Consider the following 14861-nt stretch of genomic DNA (forward strand, 5'->3'; position numbering starts at 1 on the left):
ATAGCCTTGGTGCTATGAGCCACAGTGTACCGACACTTTCCTTCAGTCCAAGACCACTAGGGGGCATCAAGGAGTCCCCTCCATGTTCACCATCACATGGCAGGGCTGTAGAGGACCTATCAGACATGGCCAGAGTTGTGGGAGAAAACCCTCCAGGTATGTGAAAAAGGTTAGTGTTGTGTTGTTCTCTTTAGCATTGCTTGAAAGATATATTTGATCTTATGTTGGTACATATAGATATGCATGTAGATCCATGCCACCTTGCACTACATGCTAGTGTCAAGTGCTTGGAAAAAGCTATTCCAAATGTGTTGTGCAATGACAGGTAAGCCAGGCTAATTTACAATCAAAGTTATGTCCATAAATTTAGTGCTAACAAAGATTGCATGCAGTTCTATGCAGTCACTGCGTAGATTCTTGTGCTCTCTATCACAAACAGGCCAGATGAACCCCAGCTTGAGATTGGGTGGCATACATTTGATGTACATGCTTCCCTTAGACACTAGGCCACATGCAGCTAGCACGGGCGGGGTTCCTTTATGGAACCAATGGGATAGTGAGCTTGTGGATGCTGCATTCCTTCTGGCAGCCGAGTTTCTTTTGGTTGATGGCATGGTTGTGGCGACATGTCGTGTAAAACATCTGTCCATTGTCACTTCGAAGGCAGAGGGATCTCGTTTCCAGTTGTTGAGGATATTGTACATACGGCTGTCAGAGTCCAGTTGCACGACTGTTCAGGACTATGTAGAAGGGGTATGTTATTTTTTGTTTTGATATTGAATAGTAACTTTGATGTTTTCATTTCAAAATAACCACATTTTACTGTTATTTGTAGGTTGATACTTTGTTGCTGGTCCTTTTTTCACCCCCTAGAACCGGTGGGTGTCGGCTTCCAAGGTATGATCAAGCGGATGGAGAGATTGCAGCAAATGTACGTGGCTTCTCTGCAAATGAGGACATGTTGTGTGAGAAGCTACCAGGTTCAGATTCCACATAGTGGACACTTGATCGTATGGGCAAGCCTTATCATAGAGGTTTTGAGAGGAGTCCAACGTTTGCTAGGTGGTAGAAACTATAAAAATTTTGCTAGGAGTCCATCGTTTGCCAGGTGGAAGTTTTTCTTCATGTTCCTATAGAATTATAGGTATTACAAATCTAAAGATTAATTTTTTTTTGTAAATGGCTACTAGGTAACTTCACAGACATGGGAGATGCTTTGTTGGATTGTTTTGCAAGAGTGGGGACATTGGCAGCACAATGTTTACTACTACGTATGCATTGCATCAGTTGTGAGAAGGATTGGTCAGTTTTCAGTGCTTGTCTAGAGCCAACTCAGTGCCTACCTTCCGATTTAGACTCGACATTGATGTTTCATAGGAGTCAGAGAGCTCAGGTAACTGAGCAGCCGAAGCAAGTGACAAAGCAGCTTCATCCGCTGGAGCCACCTTTCTCGACACCACTCAGCAGTCAGGGTGGGGCAGTAGCAGCTCCGTATCCCACTTTCACGGCCCCAGTTTTGGCACGACGTGCAACCGGACCATCTCCCAGTGCATTCATTGCCTCCACATCTGAGGCCCCACCCGGAGTTGATCCATTGCCTCTTTCACTACCTAAAGCCCCCCCCCCCACATATAGTTTGTACCCTCTGCCATTTGGAGGAGTTCCCCCACCATTTGGTGCACTGCCCCCATTGGCATGACCATTGTTCCCTCCCAAAGCATATGCCCCCCCCCCCCCCCCCCCCCCCCCCCCCCCCCCCCCATATGTATTTATTTTTGATGCAATGGAACACATAGATTTGGGGTTTGATATATGAAATAGACCATAATTGTGTGTAAGGAACTTTTTTTGTCTTATTAATAGTGTATTGAATGCATCCATGGTGTTTTCTGTTTGAATGTAAGTTGTCCATGAACCGACAATCAAATTTTAGTTGAAAAGAGAGAGAGAGAGAGAGAGAGAGAGAGAGAGAGAGAGAGAGAGAGAGAGAGAGAGATTGATAGATTGTCCCTTCTTTTTGGAATCCGCTCGCTGGATTCTTAAAAAGCGCTCGCCAGAAATTTCTCGCCCAAAAATTGCACCCCTGAGGGTCTGCGAGGAAGTAGATTTAGTTAGGATTTGTAGATTAGAGTTGTTGTGGTGGTTGAGTGGGTTGTGAGGTGATAAAAGTGTTCGCTAGTCCGTGTGTGGCATTGAAGCGTTTTTGTACTCATAAATGCAAAACCCCATATGATTCGTAGGAGTAGCTTTACTTAAGTGATCTGATTCTAATCTACAGCTATTCATCGTTGATCTATTTTTTGAAGTGCTTGTTTGCATTTAAAATCACTAAAAAGTTTCCTTTTGAGGTAAAAATGCAATAAAAAGAGTTCGAATGATAATTTTTCATGATTGATTGGTGTTGAGCATATAAAAGAGAATGTGCAAGGGTTCTATGTACAAAAATAGAAACTCTATAAAGTTGGACTTTATACGCGTATAAAGTCTCAAGTGACATCTAGAGGCCAAATCTGACTACACCAGTGTGTTCAAAAGGTATCAATTACCCTAAGAAGACCTTGAGTGGGGAGTTTTGGCATAGATTTGGGAACCAAAAGCCAGAAGCTAGAGTGGTTGTGATTGAAAAATGAAAACACTTGTGTTTGTGAGCACTTTTGAGCTCACAAACACGAGCAAAAACTTGTGTTTGTGAGCACTTTTGAGCTTTAAATTTTGTTGTAAACACATGTACATGTTGCTAATGATAAGGGGAACTTTGAATAGAAATAGATCTGAAATCTGAGACAGTAGAAATTATACACCTATAAAGTCACCAGCACCATCTGGAGACAAAATTTTGAAAATTTGATTGCACCACTGTGTTCAGAAGGGGGGGGTTGACCTCAAGTATACATTGAGACTAGAGTTTTGACCAACTCTTGACACTGAAAAGACAAAAGACGGAGTGTTGAAAATGGGAAAAAGCAAACTTGTGATTCTGAGCACAGTTTTGCATGAAAATTGGTAGAAGTGCTTAAGAACCAATGCTACACACTTGGGCATGCCTGTGATTGAGTTCTGACCAAACATTTATTAGTAGACATCATATGCGTATGAATTCTCAAGGGTGATTTTGGTAGCAATTTTGAACTTTTGACATTATACATATGTTCTGCATGTTCTATTAAGCACACACACCAAATTTCATATCATTTGGGCTTTTCGATTGAAAAATGGGAGGATTTTACTCTTTCAAGGAATTTCCTTGTAAAACTGATGATTTTGAGCAATTTTGACATCCAAAATTTGTTGTGAAGGCGAATTTGTTCGACATACTAAGGGACGCCTCTGGTAGAAACTAAACCAAAATCTGAGCAAAAGACTATATACGCGTATGAAGTCTCAAGGCTAGATCTGATAGTCAAAAGTTACATCTGATTGTACCCTTGTGATCTATAGCATTAAGGAAGCATATAGACCAAATTTCATCAAAATTTGGATCAATTTTGGGCTTGCAAAGACCAAAGGCGCATCTAGGAAAGTGAATGCTTGTATTGGCTATAACTTGCTCAAAAAATTTCCAAATTGACTTCTGAAAATTGCTGTGAGTTGCCAGTGTAGCGAGGACCCGTTGGAGTGAAACTCGCTTCATTTTGACTAGTTAGACTTCATACGCGTATGAAGTCTAAATGGCACTTTTGGAGACGAAACGTGAAATTTGAGCTTATCAGGGTGTTGAGCACAACAAGACAAGCTTCCTCACCAAATTTTGTCAAATTCTGAGCACATAGACATCATACGTGTATGAAGTCTCAAGGCCAAATCTGAAAGTCAAATTTCACTTTTGACCACATAGGAGGTTGGAAAATGATGTTTTAAGCTTGCTTGCAAAATTTCAACTCATTTGGACACATAATTTTTCATTTATATAAACTTTGCAGATACAAGATTGTAAAGGTGAAAAAGTGGTGATTTTGAGCAATTTTGACATCAAAAATTTGTTGTGATCACATATTCTTGTTGTATGCATCTACATTGGGTAGAAACCTAAGAAAATTTTGAGCCAAAAGATTTTATAGCGTATAAAGTCTCACGGGCCAGATCTGGGTCAAATTAGACATTTGAGTATACCTCGATGTCCTAGAGAATATAAGAAGTCCCTAGCCAAAATTTGATTGAATTTGGAGCTCATTTGGGCTTGCAAAAAGCAAAAGACAGAAAACTGCAGATTCAGGCTTGTATTGGTCTTAAATTGCTCAAAAGCTATCCAAATTGAATTCTCAAACTTGCTGAGAGTTGCTTGAGTGATAAGGAATCAATGGAACAAAAGTCACCTTTTCTACCACAAAAGACTTTATATGCATACGAAGTCTCAAGCGTCAAAATAAAGGTCAAATCAGAAACTAGCATACTAGTGGGTAGAGAACATCAAGGAGAGCTGACAGACCAAATTTTTGTCAAAATTTAAGCAAAAAGAGATCATACGCGTATGATGTTTCTAGCCCTATTTTGGAGGTGAAAACTCATAGTGAGCTTCTAGAAGTGTTAAGCACTGTAAGGTAAGCTTGGTGACCAAGTTTCAATAAATTTGGGTCACATTTGGTCAAGATACAATACAACACATCGCGCAGAAATCGGTGTAGGTACCAACGAAATAAAGTTCATTTTAAAACTCAAAAGCGTTGAAATAGGCCTCGGAAGAGACGTCGGTATTGTAGCGTCCGAATGAGCATCGGTATACTTATTAAATACGCGTGGACATAGAGTACAAAATAAGCACCAGTATTTCTATAGTACATTCCAATGGTTCTTTTGAAGTCTATACCGACGCTCATACCATACTCTGTACCGACGACCAAACTTGCAAATTTTTTTTGGGCAGAGAGGGCTGGGAACTAATGTTGCATGTATTGCAACAAAACAAAACATCCCTGTCTGCCCAAAGGAAGAGTGCACAAGCAAAAAACTCCACCTACAAGCTGACGCTAAAGAGCGAGTGTATGGCAATTAACAAAATTATAAGAATAACATAACCTGTTTGCCATACCATAACCTGTTACCATAATTAAAACATGAGTCAAAAATTGTAAAACCATAAACATAACATGTTTGCCATACCATAACCATTACCATAACTTGCTTGTCATACCATAAACATAACAGCCATACCATCATTGCAAAATCATAACCATAACCATAACCATCACATGATTGCTATACTATCATAGCAAAATCATAACCATCACATGATTTCCATACCATCATTTCACAACCAGAATCTTCATTGCACAACAATAACCATAACCATAACCATAACCATAATCGTAACCATAACCGTAACCATAACCATAACCATCACATGATTTCCATATCATCATAGCAAAACCGTAATCTTAAGTTGGCGGTCAAACCTTAACCATAACATCTGTGCCATACCATAAACGTAACGATAAACCATAAACATAAGTACTACAAAACTAAGCATATGCAAACAATCACTAAGTGAGAAGACCCTCATGGTAATGCCTCCCAGTCGACATCCTCTCCCTCCTCCTGCAGCTTGGTCAAAAGGGCACAAGTCCATGCTTGTACCCATACTTCTCCTCTCGGTGTGTCGGAAGGCGCTTCACGGTAAACTTCCTGAAAAATTATGGTTTAATCATTAGATAAATCGTCAAATAACATATATATTATCAATAATTTAAAGCATATGTATAATACTTAGAAAATCATGTCAAAGCATATCGTAGCCTTCACTTCCAATATGTGACGCTCCAACAAACTCCAAACGTGCTCTGGCTGCATCTCTCTGCTGCTGCTGAAATCTCTCAGGGTTGTCTTGTGTCTCTCGTGAAATCCCCGCCCACTCCTCTGCGTCCAACCATGCCGGCTTGGAACTGTCGTCATTGTACTTGTCTCTCGCCTCTGACCGATGGTGTGACATTGTGGACATCACCACACTCAAAATCCAATTGTTCGAGACTGGATCGTACCCCTCTCCCTGCTTGTACTCTCTCTGAATGGCATCGACGATGTAATTCTTTCTCTCCAGATCGAGGTTATCCCAAACCTCCATCACAAAGTGACCAAACTGAATCGTACATTGCTGTCGAATCCTCAATCACATGGACTTTACAACCCCTTCTGCCACAACTGCCCCATCCCTGCTCTTGTACACCTTGCTAGGATCATGCTCGTGTGATCCCCAAGGTGTACGTGGTGTGACGATCGGTGAACTATCTACTGAAGAGAGTGGTGGACGCTCTCTCGATGGTGTGGACACATCGGTAGAACTACTACCATAGCAACCACCTCCTCCAGAATGACATCTAACTCGTCGCGAGGATGAACCACCGGTTGGTGTAGGGGGCACACGAGTCGTAGGCATATGAGGCACACTAGACTGAGGTGTGGGGCCGCTTGATGTAGGGACCACACTAGTTCCCAGGCATAGGGTCGATCATAGTTGGTCTAGAGGGACCTGCTACCCAAAGGTGTTGTACCATCACGATCTACTTTGGTGTGAACTGAGACAAAAACGAGCCCATTTGATTGGGTGACATGCCGGCCGAAGTGACAAAAAAACAAAAACTAGGGGAGTATGGCTGATCGTCATCGGCCATGGCTAATCATACACAAACAACACCCACAAAGTATATTAGTTTACATAAGAAATGATTAATTAATACAAATAACAAATCAACGAAACTATTATACAAATGACAACATCTAAAGTGTATTGTAGACTAATAAAAAGAGCTTTACAAAAGGGTTCCTAGCAAAAGTCACTAGTTAATCTCTGATCCTCTATGAGATCGGATGCACCAAAGATGTCTATCTCAATATGTACTTTTGCATCTTCGTCATCGAACTCTACTTCTTCGTCGCTCTCCACATCAGCTTCAGTGTTTGACACCTCATCTCTAGCTTCAGATAATTGGTCAATGCTGACATCCACCTCAAAATCTAAACTTAAAGTTAGAGTCGGTCATGTGCTTTCTTCATGAATCACCTCTTTGACCTCAACATCCAATCCTTCACACACTTGCTTGCTACGTGGAGCAACTTGAACGACATAGAGCCAGTAGGGTTTAGACAGATCATTCTTATCATTTTCTATCTAGAGTAGGTCGTGTATGAACACAACTTGTTCTCAATGCTGTGGAAGTACGAATGTATCTTGCACATCTGTCCACACCCGCCTAGAGTTTACTTAAATCAATCCACTGTTGTCTTTATGCACAGCTGCATTAGGGCGCGCTGCTGGTAATAACTTTGAACCACTTGACATCAAAGATAAAGATATCAAAATTTCTAAAGCTAATCTTCAAGATGTCTTGGATGTAGCCAAACTGTTCAAGCTGGCTAGTCACTGTATTATCATCCCTGGCACTACTCCTACTTTCTTGGACGAAGCTTGCCCTAACACCACTATTGAAAGTAACCCTTTGTTCATCGATCCGTTGCACTCTAAAGTGCTTCCCATGCGACCACAGATCTCCATATTTGTGATACTGTATCCACAAATGGTATCATTTAGAATACCTTGAGTGGGGAGTTTTGACATAGATTTGGGAACCAAAAGCCAGAAGCTAGAGTGGTTGTGATTGAAAAAAGCAAAAACTTGTGTTTGTGAGCAGATCTAAAATCTGCGACAGTAGACATTATACACACGCAAGGATAAGAAACTCCTACTCCGACAATCGCTTCGACACGCGCAAGGATAAGAAACTCCTACTCCGATGGGAAGGTCCTTCATCGTCAGGAAAAAGTATGCCAATGGAAGCTACCAGCTTATGGAGGCTGATGGAAAACTTCATAAAACCAGGGTAAATGGTTGGCGACTTAAACCTTATTTTCTTCGATTTGACCAGGCTCCACCTATTGACATTCCAAATGAGGACACACCATCAGCCACCACCTCCGACGATAATGATCAAACAGATGAGCTAGAGACATGAATGCCTCTAGCCAAAAGGGGAGGGCTAATGATGGGGGCTTTTCACAAGCCAAGCTCCCATACCCCTCTTCTCTCGTCCCCACCCCATGAAAACCCCTCTTAGGGAGGGAGTGATAAAAGACATTGGAAAAAGTAAGAAAAAATAAAGTATGATTATGTAAATATATGAGAAAGGTAAAATAGGTCACCTCATGCCTGCGGGGCAGCCCATCCCCACCTTGCCTCCTTTTTCTTCACTGTTGCCCCGCCGTGTGTCCCTTTTCCTCTCCTCCACTCAAATGGTCAACCCCCTCTCTCTTCCCCTTGTCCTTTCTCCTTTCTCTCTCCCCTCAAGCTACCCCACCTCTCACCAATAATGCATTCTAACTCACCAATAATGCACCCTAACTCACATGCAACTTACCCTATCTTCCAAAATAGTATACCCCACCCCCCCTTTCTCTCTCCTATCATATCCCATGACCCAAATACCCCCCCACCTCTCTCTAAAGGGCGCCATGTCTCTTGTCTTGTAGCTAAATAACCTCCCCCACACTCACACACACTCAGTTTCACAAAAAAAGGTGCCCACAAACCCATCCCCACCCAGTGGTTACCTGATTTTTCTTGTATTCACACACATCTGCACACAGATTCACCTCTGAACACACTCCTCTCTCTCCCCTCTTGTAATTACTTTATTCTCCATGTCACCTCTCACTTTTTTTCATCAACCCATCTCTCTCTCTCTTAGTCTCTCTCTTATGAGACTGCTGTTCTGGCACATATACACACAGCCAGACAAGTGGGGCCCACAGTCACATGGCCTATGTAGATAATGATTTCTTCATTTCTAAATTCTAGAATTTCTCCCCCCCCTCCTCCCCTATATAAAGAGGGGTCACCATCACACAAAAACACACAACATCACCAAAGAACACACTATGCACTGTGTGTGCCTAGTGCACACACACACACCCACACCATCACCATCACCGCAATCACCATGCTTGTCTTGAGCATGACCTCTACACCCTTGGCTATGGAAGATGAAGGGCAACTAAATGAAGGATGATGGCCATAATCCTCGTGCGAGTCTTCGCCATCAACTCCCACCTATCCGCCATGTGCTCTACCACTCTCTCCCTTCTCATTCCCCTACCCTATGCTCCCCATTTCATCGCCTAATTCCCTAAATAAAGCTTGAGGTTTTGTGAGTATGTTTTCTTGCAATGTTTTGCCCATGTGAGGTGTGCGGAATCGCCACCTAGTCTTGTGTTTTGGAGTGAGCTTGTGTATGTGTGAAGGGTGTGCGGATTCGCCATCCTTTTGTGATGCCTAAGTACTAAGCCGCTATACCCCCTCCCTCACTCTCTCTCTCTCTCTCTCTCTCTCTCTCTCTCTCTCTCTCTCTCACTTGATCTCCTTCCCTTTCCTTTTCATCATTACTCCCAAGCATCCATCTCTCTTGGATGAAAACTTTGTTATGGTGGTGTGTTGTTTGCGTCCTAGCCGCTGAAGCTAGGTGGTGCCCCCTGTTTGCTTTACCATGACAGGCTCGAGGTGCGCCATTCGGTCCCCGGTGTTTTAGAGGCCGTCGGGGTTCGGGGTTCGCTTTGCTCCCGTCAATATCATACGCGTATGAAGTCTCAAGGCCATATCTGAAAGTCAAATTTCACTTTTGACCACATAGGAGGTTGGGAAATGATGTTTTTAAGCTTGCTTGCAAAATTTCAACTCGTTTGGACACATAATTTTGCATTTAAATAAACCTTGCAGATACAAGACTGTATAAGGTGAAAAGTGGTGATTTTGAGCAATTTTGACATCCAAAATTTGCTGTGATCACATATTCTTGTTGTATGCATCTACCTTGGGTAGAAACCTAAGTAAATTTTGAGCCAAAAGATTTTATAGCGTATGAAGTCTCATGGGCCAGATCTGGGTCAAATCAGACATTTGATTATACCTCGGTGTCGTAGAGCATATGAGAAGTCCCTAGCCAAAATTTCATTGAATTTGGAACTCATTTGGGCTTCCAAAGAGAAAAAGACAGAAAACTTCAGATTCGGGCTTGTATTGGTCTTACGTTGCTCAAAAACGTTCCAGATTGAATTCTCAAACTAGCTGAGAGTTGCTTTAGTGATAAGGAATCAATGGAACAAAAGTCACCTTTTCTGCCACAAACGACTTTATACGCGTTGGGGCCGTCTGGGGCAGCAGGCAACAAGAAGAGCGGCCTCTAAACACCTTTCGAGGCTGCCATGCTACTCAATTGGGTTGGGGCAAGCACAATCAAAGACAGCAACAACCCACAGCCAGAAACCAAACAAGAAAAGGGGCACCACCTAGTTGTAGATGTGAACTAGGACGCACGCGATATCTGCTTGTACTTAAACACACAAAGGGAGGGGAGTGCAAGATAGCCACACATACCAAACACAAACATTCACTACACCAGAGAGAGAGGTAAAGAGCACAAATCAACTTGAGCAACTCAGTCTTAGCCTTAAAGGCTAGATGCACACAAAGCTTGGTGAGAAACAGAGAGACAACACAAAACTTGACCTTGTTGCCAATACACAAATTGTCTTAGGGTCACGGGAGCCCTCTCACCGAGCACCCTCTTACAATTGACTTTTAGGCAAACAATTCAACCAACCCTCAAACCACCAAGCATGAAATGGCACAACAAACTTCAATGACAATATACCTTCAACCACGTGATGAATTGGGAGGGATGGAAAAAAATATGACGGAGCTGATAAGGTTATTGGTAAATTTTTACGATGAAGTCACATAAAGGTTTTTCAAGGCTTGTGTGAGTAGAGCTTAAGGGATAGAATGATAGTAAAATATGTATAAGGAATGACATGCAATGGAAGCTAGCATACCTAGGCCTGATAACACACACCTAGGAATATATATTTATATAAATACAAAAATTTAAAAAAACCCTTTATATTTAGATCCTTTATTTGATAGAAAATATTTACATGTAAAGAGGACCGTAATATTATAAATTTATTTTTTTGTCTCCTAGCCCAATGACTCGCTCAATGATTTGATAAAAATGTGACAAAAACCCTAAAGGCACGCACACTATTTACAATGAAAAAGCGAGCCTAGTCATTGTGCTAGGGTGTTTTTGTGGGGTGAAGTGGCTTCTTGAAATATTTTATGAGAGCCGAAAAAACATCTATCATTTAGCCCTCCCCTAGATGATGGTACATTCATGTACCATCAAAAGGCATACCTTCCAATGAGAGTGTTTTTCGATCCTTCGTGATATTTGGTGCCTTAATCGAATCTTCATCTTGTAGTACCAAGCTCAAGGACTTACATGGTATTGTAGTTGTTCGTTGCTCTTGTAGATCCTCTGGTAGAACTCGACTCAAGTAAGGCTTTAATCGATACCCGTTCACCTTCTTGGGGTGCTCCTTGCCATCCAAATCCATGAGTTGATAGTAGCGTGAACAGTAGACCTTCTTTACAATGTAGGGACCCTGCCATCTAGTATTGAACTTCACATCAAAGCGATTTTCAAGGCGATTATCGTACCTTAGAACTAAATTTCCTTCCTTGATCCCTTTGTCTTTCACCTTTTTGTCGAGCTTGTCCTTTATTTGTGTAGCCTTTCTTTTATAGCACTCATAAGCAGCCTCCCGTTTCCATTCTAGTTCAGCAAGGGTGAGAAGGCGATCTTCCCATGCTGATTCTTCGCCTTGTGCCACCTTTCCATGAAGTCGCATCATTGGAATGTTGAGCTCGATGGGTGCAAAGCTTCTTGACCATAGACTAGGTGGAAGGGTGTAAACTTTGTCGCTTCCTTGTAGGTAGTCCGATAGGCCCACAATGCTCCATCCAAGAAGTCATCCCATAGCTTTGTCTTGTTCTTTATCATCTTTCATATGATTTTTGCAATGATGCCATTAGCCTTTTCCGCCAAACCATTTGACTGAGGATAGTAGGGTGTGCTATGCCGGTGTAGAATGTGAAGCTCATCACAAACTTCTGTGAGCAAGCCCTTCCTAAATCGTGGACCATTATCAGAAACAATCTCCAAAGGTGTACCAAACCTGCAAAAAATGTGAGTGTACACAAACTTGCTAACTGTCCTCTCATTTACTCTTGCCACACTTTGAGCTTCTACCCACCTAGTCATGTAGTCTATGGCCACCAAGATATACAATTTTCCATTCTTAGTCCTAGGCAATGGACCCATAGCATCAATGCCCCATTTTTCAACTGCACCATTTGCAAGGACTAACTGACATGGACCATGTAACATGCGCTTGTTTCCATTAATCTGACAATTGTGGCAGCTTTTACACCAATGTTGAACATCAATGTGCAAGCTTGGCCAAACATACCCGGCAAGCAATATATTTTTTGCAGTGAGTTCTTGTGCAAAATGACCACCACATGTTTCTTCATGAAAACCTTCAAGACTGGCTGGAATCTCCTTGGTTGTCGGTATTCTCCTACAAACTTGATCTTTTCCCATTTGGTGGAGGGCACCTTCCAAAAACAAATACGAACTTGCCTTCTTAATGAGCCTCCGCTTTTCAGCTTTTGTGAAGCCCTCTAGAAACTCGCCCTCTAAAATGTAGCTCACAATGGGAGCCAATGACTCCATCCCCTGGTGCCTTGGTTGCTTTATCACTATTGTTGCCATGATAACCTGCACTTCACTCTCAACACATGCAACTACTTTTTGGGCAAGCAAATCAGCATCTTCATTTTGTTTCCTAGGAATATGATACAATTGTACTTCTTCAAATTGATTGAAGAGTTGACGGATGGCATGAACCTTTTGCCTTAGCCTTTCATTCTTACAAGCCCAAATACCTAGAATTTGCTTCACAATGAGAAGTGCATCCCCTTTTACCATGAGACACCGTATCTTTTGAGCAACACACATCTGCAAACCATGGATTAGTATGCCGTACTCTGCTTCATTGTTGCTCGTGGAACCGGTCAAATTCACATGCTCTTTCCTAACAACCTCACCATTTGAATCAAGCAACACAAGCCCTCCCCTTGCTTTTCTTGTAGCCTTCTTAAATGCTCCATCAAAGAACAAGGTGAATGCATTAGCTAAATGCCTTGGTGGTGGTAAGGGTAGGGTTTTCACTTCAGGCACCTTGATGTCCTTTGAATGCACTCTATAGGTGAGAATCCCTGCTAATTGTGCACGTACACTATCTTCTACTCTGAAAGAGTATTGGAACTCTTGCAATTCCATGATCCATTTTGAAATCTTGGGACTTAGTTTCATCTGAGATGACATCCAAAGGAACAAGTTTTTAGCAGTGATTATGATAAAGGGTTTTGGTAGGAGGTAGGATCTAAACTTTTTCACTGCAAAGACAAGAGAAAGCATCATATATTCTACTTCTGTGTAGTCCTTTTCAAGTGCATTCATGACCCGACTAGCAAAGTAGACAGGCCGCATCCTAGTGTTATGAGGATCTTGCTGCAACAATACCACACCCAATGTCTCCTTACCCACACTTGAGCTAACAAAGAATGTAAACTCCCAATGTGGAGGCATGAGCATCGGTAGTTCCGCCAAAACCATTTTTATACAAGAAAAGTACTCTTCAAGCTCATTAGACCATGCAAACTCTACATGTTGTGTCAACTTTTGGAGGGGGTGTGTTATGGAATTAATATTTTATTATTTATTGCAGTTGTGACATGTGGAAAAGATTGGACTGAGCTAGGCCTATGCGAATGAAAATATATACATTGTACATTTTATTATTCAAGTGCTCTTTTATGAGCTTTGGCCATTTATGACCGGCCGACCAGTTTGTAACCAATTTGACCATTCAAGAAATCTATAACACAAATACGTGCAAGAGGGAAATGGTCACTCTTGCACGGGGGGAGATTGCACCCAGTGTTCGCGTTCTTCTTCTCTTGTCTCCTCCCTTCTCTCTCACCGTGTCGACGTAGCACTCCGTTCTAGGAGGTGAGCCTGCACGTGCTCTCTCCCTCTCTCCCACTCGCGTTCTCTCTTTGTTCATGTGCAACGTTGGTTACGTACTCGTGGATGTGCCAGGTATGCCGATTTGTGCTTTTCATGGATTGCAACGTGCTATTTACGTATTTTTCAGGGCAACCGCGCCTTCCGTCTGTAGCAGTAGTGTCAGAGCTTAGCTTACGCACTTGGGAGTTGTGGCAATCACGAAGATGGAGTACTGCATCTATCGAAGCTAAGTGTTACATCATTTTATTTCTTTTGTCCAAATTTTAATGTTCTGTCTTATCACACTGGCATTACATGTTTATGCTTGATCTACACATATTTAATTGCCGAATCATAGCTAGCTATAGCTATTCAAATAGCACAATAGAGAGATTAACTACTCATAGAGATTAATTAGTATATATATAATGTTGATAAAGTAATCGAACAACCAATTCACCACACTTGGGTGATTAGGCATCTTGGAAAAACTAGAGAGACCTCCATAGGCTATCAACATCAAGACAACGGCTAAAGTGTTTTAATCAATCAAAGAGAACCGCACAAATTGTCAAGCATGATAACAAAGACCAGCAAGTGATGATGCCATTATCAACAAGAAGTTGGGCGTGGTGGGAACCTATCCCAAGAGACTTCTTATAAGAGTTGATTAATTTGCGAGCATGATAGCAGCTCAACCCGCAACCATTTCTTCTAGGCCTTCATCTCAGGAAAGCTCTACTTTCATGTCGCCGGTTTTTAGAGCGTTTCCCTCTACAATATCTTGATCAAGAAGAGTGATGAGCACTGGTATCTCATTGGCGGAGGTGACCTTGCTGATCTTGGTCATGCCAGAAGAGAAGTAGTGAATGGATAACCCTTGCATTGGTTCACCAGATCCGTGAGTTCAGTGTAGCAGAGATCCAAGCTTTTCCACTACCCTTGCTAATCATCTTTAGCTTCAAC

Source organism: Adiantum capillus-veneris, chromosome 6 (assembly GCF_014529385.1).
Source record: "Adiantum capillus-veneris isolate H3 chromosome 6, ASM1452938v2, whole genome shotgun sequence".
NCBI lineage: Eukaryota > Viridiplantae > Streptophyta > Polypodiopsida > Polypodiales > Pteridaceae > Adiantum > Adiantum capillus-veneris.